The 10,523-nt window shown below is 37.3% G+C and overlaps 1 long non-coding RNA gene across 1 annotated transcript; it reads left to right on the top strand.

Moving 5' to 3' along the window:
• The first annotated feature begins 206 nt into the window (after window positions 1–206).
• Window positions 207–7,436, top strand: LOC128285646 (uncharacterized). The gene is made up of 2 exons (XR_008276162.1): window positions 207–326; window positions 7,014–7,436. It is a non-coding gene; the product is annotated as an uncharacterized LOC128285646 (long non-coding RNA).
• Window positions 7,437–10,523: the final 3,087 nt, after the last annotated feature.

Here is a 10,523-nt window from a genome sequence, read left to right as displayed (position 1 = left end):
TGTAAGTCCATATTATATATGGCATTGGAGACAGAATAATTCATGTAAGTCCATGTCAAAGACATGGCATTGGCGAGATATTGATAGACAGAAGCGACCCTAGTATCCTTAGTATTCCGAGTGGTTCAACGGGTCAGGATACGAGTTAAATTACAGTAAATTAACAGCAAAGGAAAAGTAGATTATACTTATGAAAAGGAAAGGTCGTAAGAAAGAAGGTAAGGGAATAAAGAAGAAGATAGAAATTGAGAAGTAAAGAAATTTATGATGTTAGATGATATTATGCATAATTATCCATTATGTTGAATGTTGTGATTTATTTGCTTGTAAGCTTACTAAGCCTAGTGCTTAATCTCTTTATTTTCTTCTTCTTATAGTACTTATCTAGCCACTCGGGGATCGAAGGAAACGTCGGAGGCCGATCACACTATCAAAGAAATAACTCGGTATAATTAGACGTTTTGTTTTGTGTATGGCATGTATAGAAACTTAGCCACTTTTGGTATAATATGAACAATGAATGATGTGTAAATACTTGCTAGTGATTAGCTAATAAAATGGCCGATGATATGCATGTTTATTAATATGTATGATTGAATGGTGATTATCACATGAAAATTATGAAAAATGTGAAAGTAACCTAAAAACAGATTCAAGTAACAGCAATGACGTAACTTTGAAAAATCACTAAAAATTTTATAAACATAGTTTGAAGATGAATAATATATGAAATTAAAGCTTATTATGTCTATTTTCTTATGGAATAAGAAAAATAGGTAAAGGTATTATATTTCATGATATATCTGAGTTTTAGTGAAACAGGTCGAGCAATTTCTGGAACCCCTGTTTCAACTTTGAAATTCACCATAAATTTTACAAAACTAATTAGAAGGTATACTTTATATGGTTATAATCCTTGTTGAGTCTAGTTTTAAGAGAAATAAACGGCTTAGTGATATGAATTTTGTACGGGAAGAAACATGGTTCGTAGTAACAAGAGGTTAGTGCAGTCGAGTTTTGAAACAGGGGAAATTTTAACTAATAAACTGTACTAATTGGCCAAGTCAAAAATCTATGAAAAAATTAGTAGATATATATATGAGTCTAGTTTCAGGAAAATTTACGGATCTTAATTTCGAGTTTGAACTCAAGATATGAATTTTAGGCGACTCACGACGCAGAATGGCAGCACATTCAAATGCTTAAATAAACAATTTAAACCTATTTAAGGGATAGAATAAGTTTAGTAATGCCTCGTGCTCGATTCTCGAAACAGTCTCGGGTAAGGAGTGTTACATTTATTGGTATCGAGCAGGTTTAGTCAGTTCTCGGAGCAGTTAGTGTGAGAAAAGTCTAGCTATACATGCCATACTTGTATTTTGATAGTGTGACGACTCACGGCGATTTTTTTAAATATTTTGTTTTATAGTAATGGATCCCAAGCAGCCGTGATGATGATGTAGAAAGTAATGCGCTGCTTCCACGTAAGGGCAGCGCCATCCGAGAATAGGCCAGTAATAGTTGATCGTGGAGGAGTGACTCGAGAAGCTCTCTTCCGAGCTTTGAATGATTTATTTGCCGAGTTCGTCGCAATGCGAATCCCGCAGCTAGACCTCCACCCCTCATGATTCTCGGGCTACCCATGTAGCTCAAGCTTCCCCGATCCACAGTGCAGTGGTAAGAGAAAAACCACCAGTTGATAGAATCAGGAAACAAGGGGCAGAAGAGTTCCGAGCAACAAAAGATGATGATGCAGAAAGAGCAGAATTTTGGTTAGAAAATACTATCAGAGTCTTTGACGAATTATCTTGTACACCGAGGAATGTATGAAATGTGTAGTATCACTTTTAGAGACTCGACCTACTCTTGGTGGAAGACACTTGTATCGCTTGTACCGAAAGAGAGGGTCACTTGGGATTTCTTTCAGGAAGAATTTCGTAAAAAGTACATCAGTCAGAGGTTTATTGACCAGAAGAGAAAGGAATTCCTGGAATTGAAACAAGGCAATATGACGGTGACCGATTATGAGCGTGAATTTGTCGTGCTCGAAGAATATGCTCAAGAATGTGTGTCCACAGAGGCTATCTGTGTAAAAGGTTTGAGGATGGGTTAAATGATGATATCCGATGTCGGTGGGTGTCCTAGAAATAAAAGAGTTCGTTATTTTAGTTGAGAGAGCCTGTAAGGCGAGGAGCTATTAAAAGAAAAGGCAAAGTTGAGACAGAGACACAAGATACAAAGAAGAGACAGATGAGCAGATCATTTGGGCTACATCCAAGAGGCCCGAGAGTTTTCTACCAGATCTAGCTTTTCGGCAGGCAATCTAGTCGAATAGAGGTAGCAGATTTAAGGATTCAAGGCTCGGACCACCTCGACTACGAGTGTAGGTAATGTCGACAGGTAGATCGAGGTGTCCACGGTGTGGTAGACTTCATTATGGTCCTTGTTGGGCGGCGAAAATGTTTGCTATAAATGTGGTGCTCCAGATCATTTTGTACGAGAATGTCCGAAGTGGCTAGCCGAGAGGTAACACGAGTGCTAGATCCGAAATGCTCCTACTAGAGACAGATCATCGAGGCAACCGGAGTAGGAGCAAGTAATGAGAGGTACCTCTAGAGATTCTACTGTGAGACCGGATGTTAGAGCCCTGCAAGGACTTATGCTATTCGTGCACGCCAAGAGGCATCCTCCCCGATGTGATTATGGTACATTTTCTCTACATGATATTAATGTCATTGCTCGATTGATCCGGTTCAACTCATTCTTATGTTTGTATGAAATTGATGCCTAGTATAAGTATGCCTATAGAATCTCTGAATTTGTGATTAAAGTATCGAATCCATTAGGCAAGCATGTATTAGTAGATAAGGTATGTAGAAATTGTCCTTTAATGATTAGAGGCTACTGCTTTTCCTACCGATCTCATGCTATTGCCATTTGATGAGTTTGATGTGATTCTTGGTATGGATTGGTTGACTACACATGATGTGATAGTGAATTGTGGAAAGAAATTCATTGAGTTGAAGTGTGAAAATGGTGAAATTCTTGGTTAATTCGGAAGAGTCGATAGTTCATTTCCTATAATTTCGTTATGTCCGCTCAGAAATACTTGAGAAAAGGGTATGAAGCTTATCTTGCTTTTGTGTTGAACACTAAAGATCCAGAATTGAAAATTGAATCGAGTTCTGTGGTATGTGAGTTTCCGATGTGTTTCGGAAGAACTACCAGTTTGCCTCTGTTAGAGAAGTTGAGTTTGGTATTGAGTTGATTCCGGTACCACGCCCATTTCTATTGCTCCTTATAGAATGGCTCTATTGAAATTGAAAGAATTGAAAGCTCAGTTGTAGGAATTAACAGATAAAGGCTTTGTAAGACCCAGTAGTTCACCATGGGGTGCACCAGTGCTATTTGTGAAAAAAAGACGGATCGATGAGATTGTGCATAGATTATCGGCAACTTAACAAGGTAACAAGAAAGAACAAGTATCCATTGCCTAGAATTGATGATTTGTTTGATCAATGAAGGAGCTCTTGTGTTTTCCAAGATAGATTTGAGATCCGGATACTATCGGCCATGAGTTAAAGAGTCGATGTCTCAAGATCGCTTTCCGGACTAGGTATGGTCATTATGAGTTCCTTGTGATGCCATTTGGCTTGACTAATGCTCCTGCCATTTTATGGACTTAATGAACCGAATTTTAGACCATACTTAGATAAGTTTGTAGTTGTGTTCATTGATGATATTTTGATTTATTCTCATGATGAGACCGAGCATGCGAGCATTTGAGAACGCTTTACAAATTCGAGAGATAATCGGTTGTATGCCAAGTTCAAAGAAAAGTGAGTTCGTTACGAGAAGTTGGTTTTCTTGGACATATTGTCTCGGTGAAGGTATTAAGGTTGATACGAGTAAGATTTCAACCATTGTTGATTGGAAGCCTCCTAGAAATGTATCGGTTAGAAGTTTTCTTGGTCTTGCCGGATATTATAGACGATTTGTGGAGGGATTTTCCATGATAGCTACCCCGTTGACGAGACTGCTACGGAAGGATGTTAAGTTTGAATGGACTGAGAAGTGCCAACAAAGTTTTGACAAGTTAAAGGCATTGTTGACTAAGCTCTATCTTAGTACAGTAGGAACCGGGTAAAGAGTTTGTGATTTGATGATGCATCCTTGAATGGGCTCGGTTGTGTACTCATGCAGGAAGGAAAGGTAATTGCTTATGCCTCTAGACAATTGAAGCCACATGAGAAAAATTATCCGACACATGATTTAGAGCTAGCTGCTATTGTATTTGCATTGAAGATTTGGAGACATTATTTGTATGGTGAAAGGTGCTGGGATATTTACCGATCATAAAAGCTTGAAATACTTGATGACTCAAAAGATTTGAATTTGAGGCAAAGAAGATGGTTGGAATTGCTTAAAGATTATGAGTTAGTGATTGATTATCACCCGTAAGGCAAATGAAGTTCTTGACGCTTTAAGCAGAAACTTTTATTTACATTGCGAGCTTTGAATACCAATTTAGCCATGTCGATGATGGTTCTATTTTAGCTGAATTTAGAGCTAAACCGGTATTTCTTGAAGAGATTTGTGAAGCTCGAAAGATGATAATGAGTTACAAGCTAAAAGAGTTCAATGTGTCGTCGCATAGAATCGATTTCGGATTGGTTCGATGGTTGTTTGATGTTTAGAGACGAATTTGTGTACCAAAGAATGATGAGCTTATTCGGAAGATTTTACAGAAGCACATAGCAGTTCTTTATCTATTCATCCAGCAAGACAAAAATGTATAATGATTTGAAGAAATTGTATTGGTGGGTAGGAATGAAAAGAGATATTTCGAGTTTGTTTCTAGATGCTTGATCATCAATGTAAAGGTCGAACATCGGTACCCTCGTGATTATTGCAACTGTGCTAGTTAGGAATGGAAATGGGACAGAGTTACTATGGATTTTGTGAGGATTGCCGTTAACACTGAAAAAGAAAGATGCAATATGGGTTGTGATTGATAAACTAACTAAGTCGGCTCATTTTATCCCAATCCGTATGGATTATTCACTTGACAAGTTGGCCGAGTTATACATTTCGTAGATAGTTAGACTACATGGAGTGCCATTATCGATCATTTCGCATGAGATCCAAGATTTACTTCACGGTTCGGAAGAAGTTACAAGAGGCTTTAGGTACGGTTGAGTTTTAGTACTGACTTTTCACCCTCGTAATCGATGGTCATCGAGAGAGAGTTATTCAGTACTTGAAGATATGCTTAGATGTTGTGTATTAGAATTTCAAGGTAGTTGGGAAAAATACTTACCATTGGTAGAGTTTGCCTACAATAATAGTTATCATCAAGTTTGAAGATGGCACCTTATGAAGCTTTGTATGGACGTAAATGCCGCACACCTTTATATTGGATGAGCTTAAAGAAAGCGATTTCTGGGTTGATCTAGTTAAAGAAACGGAAGAAAAGTGAAAGTTATCGAAATTGTTTAAAAGCGACTTGAGACGCGTAAGTCGTATGCGATTTAAAAGAAAAGAGATCGAATATCAAGTTGGTGACAAAGTTTTTTGAAAGTATCCCGTGGAAGAAAGTTCTCGATTTGGCAAGAAAGGCAAACTAAGTCCACGTTTTATTGGACCGTTTGAAGTGATTGAGAGAGTCGGACCATTAGCATATCGGTTAGCTTTACCGATTGAGTTAGAGAAGATTCATAATGTATTTCATGTGTCTATGCTACGTCATTATCGTTCAGATCCGTCACATGTGATTTCTCAAACAGAGGTTGAGATTCACCGGACATGACTTACGGTGAAGAACCCAGAAAGATTCTAGCTCGAGAGGTAAAGCAATTAAGGAACAAAAGTATTGTACTTGTGAAAGTACTATGGAATAGACATGGGGTAGACGAGGCTACATGGGAACCCGAAAAGGCTATGCTAAAACAGTACCCATATCTCTTCAGGTAAGATTTTCGGACGAAAATCCTAAAGGGGGAGAAATGTAACATTAGAAATAGGGCCTAAACTAACAGTGGTTTGAAACCACAAATTTAGGGTAAAAATATATATATATATATATTATTATTTTGAGGTTCATGGTATGATTACATGATTGTGTGAAAATTTCGTGATAAAATTCTATGCATAAAGTGCTTAAATTGAGGTTAGGGACTAAATCGAATAATTTGCAAAACTTGCATTCTAGAAGTTTTAGTATGAAATTATTTTGGAATATTAATTAGGAGATCTTAAATGGTAATTTGACCAATTTTAAGTTCATGGACAAAATTAGGACATGGAAGGAATTTTGAAAGTTTAGTAAGGAGGGCATTTTGGTCATTTGGTTATTAACATTAATAAAAGGTGAAAAGATGATAAAATTGTATCATCTTCTTCAAGTTACCAGCAGAACCTTACCTCTCTCCATATCTGGGGTTTATTCAACTTTCAAGCTTCATAGTAAGTGATTCCAAGCCCGCTTTTAATGATCTTTACGTTTTTGAAGTCCCTTAGCTCGATAAAGCTTATGCTAGCAATAATTTAAGTTAGGAATCAAATTTGGAAAAATACCCATAGGTGAAATTTGTGTATTTTGATGTTTTATGATGGAATATGAGGTTTTAAATTATGTTAGACAACTTGTGCTACTTGGTTTTAAGTGAAAACGAGTAAAAGGCTTAATCGGTAAAAATACCTAATAGTCATAAGTACATGTTAGTGTGTGAATTTGATGTTGCCATAGAAGGAAAAATGATCAGCATGTCATAAAACATAAGAAAATAGGATGAAGTTTAATTTACGAGCCTTGGGGCAAAAGTGCAAATATGTGAAAGTTTAGGGCAAAATGTAATTTTTCCAAAGTTTGAGTAAAGGGTTGTTTTGATAAATGTTGATATTAAATAAGCTAAATTTGCTATTATAGATCAAGAAGAGCGAAATTCGAGAGTAGATCGGGAAAAGAAAAGTAAAGGACTAAATTGTAAAGTTTAGTCACATTTTGTATCGAGGTAAGTTTACAGTAAATAAATGCAATATTCTTTTATTTTACATTATTATTGTCAATTTCCAGCATTTATATATTTATGTTATGAAAATATTTAAAGTCGAATTTAAGGTGAAGTGACAGAGGAAAAGTGTTAGAAAGCCCCGGTTGAACCCTAGGAATGTTAGGATATTAGGGTTGATAGGACAGAACGAAATGAGCCATGTAAGTCCATATTAGAAATATGGCTTTGGAGACAGGATTGAGCCATGTAAGTCCATATTATATATGGCATTGGAGACAGGAATAATTCATGTAAGTCCATGTCAAAGACATGGCATTGGCAGGATATTGATAGACAGGAACGACCCTAGTATCCTTAGTATTCCGAGTGGTTCAACGGGTCAGGATACGAGTTAAATTACAGTGAATTAACAGCAAAGGAAAAGTAGATTATACTTATGAAAAAGGAAAGGTCAGGTAAGAAAGAAGGTAAGGGAATAAAGAAGAAGATAGAAATTGAGAAGTAAAGAAATTTATGATGTTAGATGATATTATGCATAATTATCCATTATGTTGAATGTTGTGATTTATTTGCTTGTAAGCTTACTAAGCCTAGTGCTTAATCTCTTTATTTTCTTCTTCTTATAGTACTTATCTAGCCACTCGGGGATCGAAGGAAACGTCGGAGGCCGATCACACTATCAAAGAAATAACTCGGTATAATTAGACGTTTTGTTTTGTGTATGGCATGTATAGAAACTTAGCCACTTTTGGTATAATATGAACAATGAATGATGTGTAAATACTTGCTAGTGATTAGCTAATAAAAATGGCCGATGATATGCATGTTTATTAATATGTATGATTGAATGGTGATTATCACATGAAAATTATGAAAATGTGAAAGTAACCTAAAAACAGATTCAAGTAACAGCAATGACGTAACTTTGAAAAATCACTAAAATTTTATAAACATAGTTTGAAGATGAATAATATATGAAATTAAAGCTTATTATGTCTATTTTCTTATGGAATAAGAAAAATAGGTAAAGGTATTATATTTCATGATATATCTGAGTTTTAGTGAAACAGGGTCAGAGCAATTTCTGGAACCCCTGTTTCAACTTTGGAAATTCACCATAAATTTTACAAAACTAATTAGAAGGTATACTTTATATGGTTATAATCCTTGTTGAGTCTAGTTTTAAGAGAAATAAACGGCTTAGTGATATGAATTTTGTACGGGAAGAAACATGGTTCGTAGTAACAAGAGGTTAGTGCAGTCGAGTTTTGAAACAGGGGAAATTTTAACTAATAAACTGTACTAATTGGCCAAGTCAAAAATCTATGAAAAAAATTAGTAGATATATATATGAGTCTAGTTTCAGGAAAAATTTACGGATCTTAATTTCGAGTTTCGGAACTCAAGATATGAATTTTTAGGCGACTACGACGCAGAATGGCAGCACATTCCGAAATGCTTAAATAAACAATTTAAACCTATTTAAGGGATAGAATAAGTTTAGTAATGCCTCGTGCTCGATTCTGGAAACAGTCTCGGGTAAGGAGTGTTACAAATGGAATTTTGGAAGGGAAAAGCAAAGAAAGAGGAGGAAAAGGCTGCGCGCACTGTGATAGAATTAAGAAGGAAGAACGCCGAGTATGAAATGATAACTGCAGAATTTGCGAATAGTCAATCTGAACATCAAGAATTAAAAAGGAAAACACGAGATCTAGAAAACATGCTGCAATCTCGTCAACAACAATTAGATAACCTCCTGAAGGCTCTAGAAGAAAAGAGTGAGTAGTACGATAGAGACATTCACGCGTATGAAGGAACTCTCAAAGAAAAAGAAATGCAACTCAAGTTCTTGATCAATGAAATTCGCAAGGCGGCTATGCAAGTTGTTCAATTATCAGATGAAGCCGAAGTTCTCAGTTGCCAATTCCCTCCGAGCCAAAGATCAAGCATATCAGAGTTTTTAGAGCAAGTGAAGAAACAAGGCAATGCGGCTAGGAAATTTGTGTAACCGTTGGAGAAATGAAAACTTTGTGTAATGGACTATGTTGATAAATGAAATGCCTAAATATGGGGCTATCTTGAAATCAACACCAATTTTTTGCATTCTTTGCATAACTAACATTTTGACATTCATGCATTCATTCATGCATTCATTCATACATTGCATATCCCATACTCGATCGCTGAAGACAAAATATATAATTCGCAGTTGTAATACCACAAGATCGGAACCACGTCATCCAGTATAAAACGCTACCGACAAGCTAGAGTGATAGAGGCTGAATTCAATGAGAAAATTGAAAGGTTGGAAAGGGCTCAAAAGGAATTACAAGAGCAACTGGCCAAATCACAACGAGAAACGAGATACCTAATGGTGAGATCTCGAGAGGAATCACTCGAGCAAAGAGATCAAATGGCCAAGATGATGGAGATGATGTCAGCTTTAGTCAAAGAAAAGGGACCCATGCGGAGCCCTGACATTGAGGAATCTCGATCAAGAGTTAATCACAATCAAGGCCCGCCCTATCCCCCCGGATTCACTCCACCACACGCCCGCGCAGCACAAAAAGGGTACACCCAAGAAAAACCCATAGACCCAGAGCAACGGCCGGTGCCACATACTCATTTAGGGCAAGGAATATTCATATCAAATTCTGGGGCTAATCCTGCCAATCCAATTGTTCCAGATTTGGACGATCCAGATGAAATAGCCAAAGTTGAGAATGGACGATCATGGGGCTCAAGAGAAGTATAGGAGCTTAGAGGAAAGACTCAAAGCAATAGAGGGTCTGAAGCCTTCTCTGCACTAAGTGCCAAAGAGCTCGATTTGGTGCCCGATCTAGTTCTCCTCCAAGTTCAAGGTGCCCGATTTGAAAAATACGATGGCACGAGATGTCCAAAGGCGATCTGGTCATGTTTTGCCGAAAATGACCGGTTATGTGAACGAGGATAAACTACTCATACATTGCTTTCAAGATAGTCTAACAGGTCGACTCTTCTTGGTGGTACAATCAACTTAGTAGAGAAAAGATTCGATCTGGAAGGACTTGGCGTCGAGATTTTATGAAAGCAAAGACAAGCATGTATCGGACATAGTGCCGCATCGTATGACCTTGCAAATGATGGAGAAGAAACCAGCAGAATCCTTTAGACAATGTCAAGAAAGATGGAGAGATATCTCGGCTCAAGTGGAGCCTCCACCGACTAAGACCGAGATAACATCCTTTTCATCAATACTTTGAAAGTACCATTCTATGACAAGTGGTGGGAAGTGCTACGAAGGATTTTTCGGATATCGTAATATCCGTGAACTCATAGAGAATGCCGTCAAGAGCGGTAGAATGGAAGGATCAAGGCTCAAGAAAAGCAAGACCAGAAGGAAGAAAGAGCCGAAGCCCACATGGTGGGAACTGGAGTCGTTACATTCCCAATTCAGTATCCTAACCAACCCCGACCTCAAATTATCCACCCCAATTTCTATTATCCCCTCAAACCCCTTACTACCAAGCA

The sequence above is a fragment of the Gossypium arboreum genome, chromosome 12 (assembly GCF_025698485.1).
Source record: "Gossypium arboreum isolate Shixiya-1 chromosome 12, ASM2569848v2, whole genome shotgun sequence".
Classification (NCBI taxonomy): domain Eukaryota; kingdom Viridiplantae; phylum Streptophyta; class Magnoliopsida; order Malvales; family Malvaceae; genus Gossypium; species Gossypium arboreum.
The sequence above is the reverse complement of the archived record's forward strand: the minus strand, read 5'-3'. Positions and strand labels throughout refer to the sequence as shown.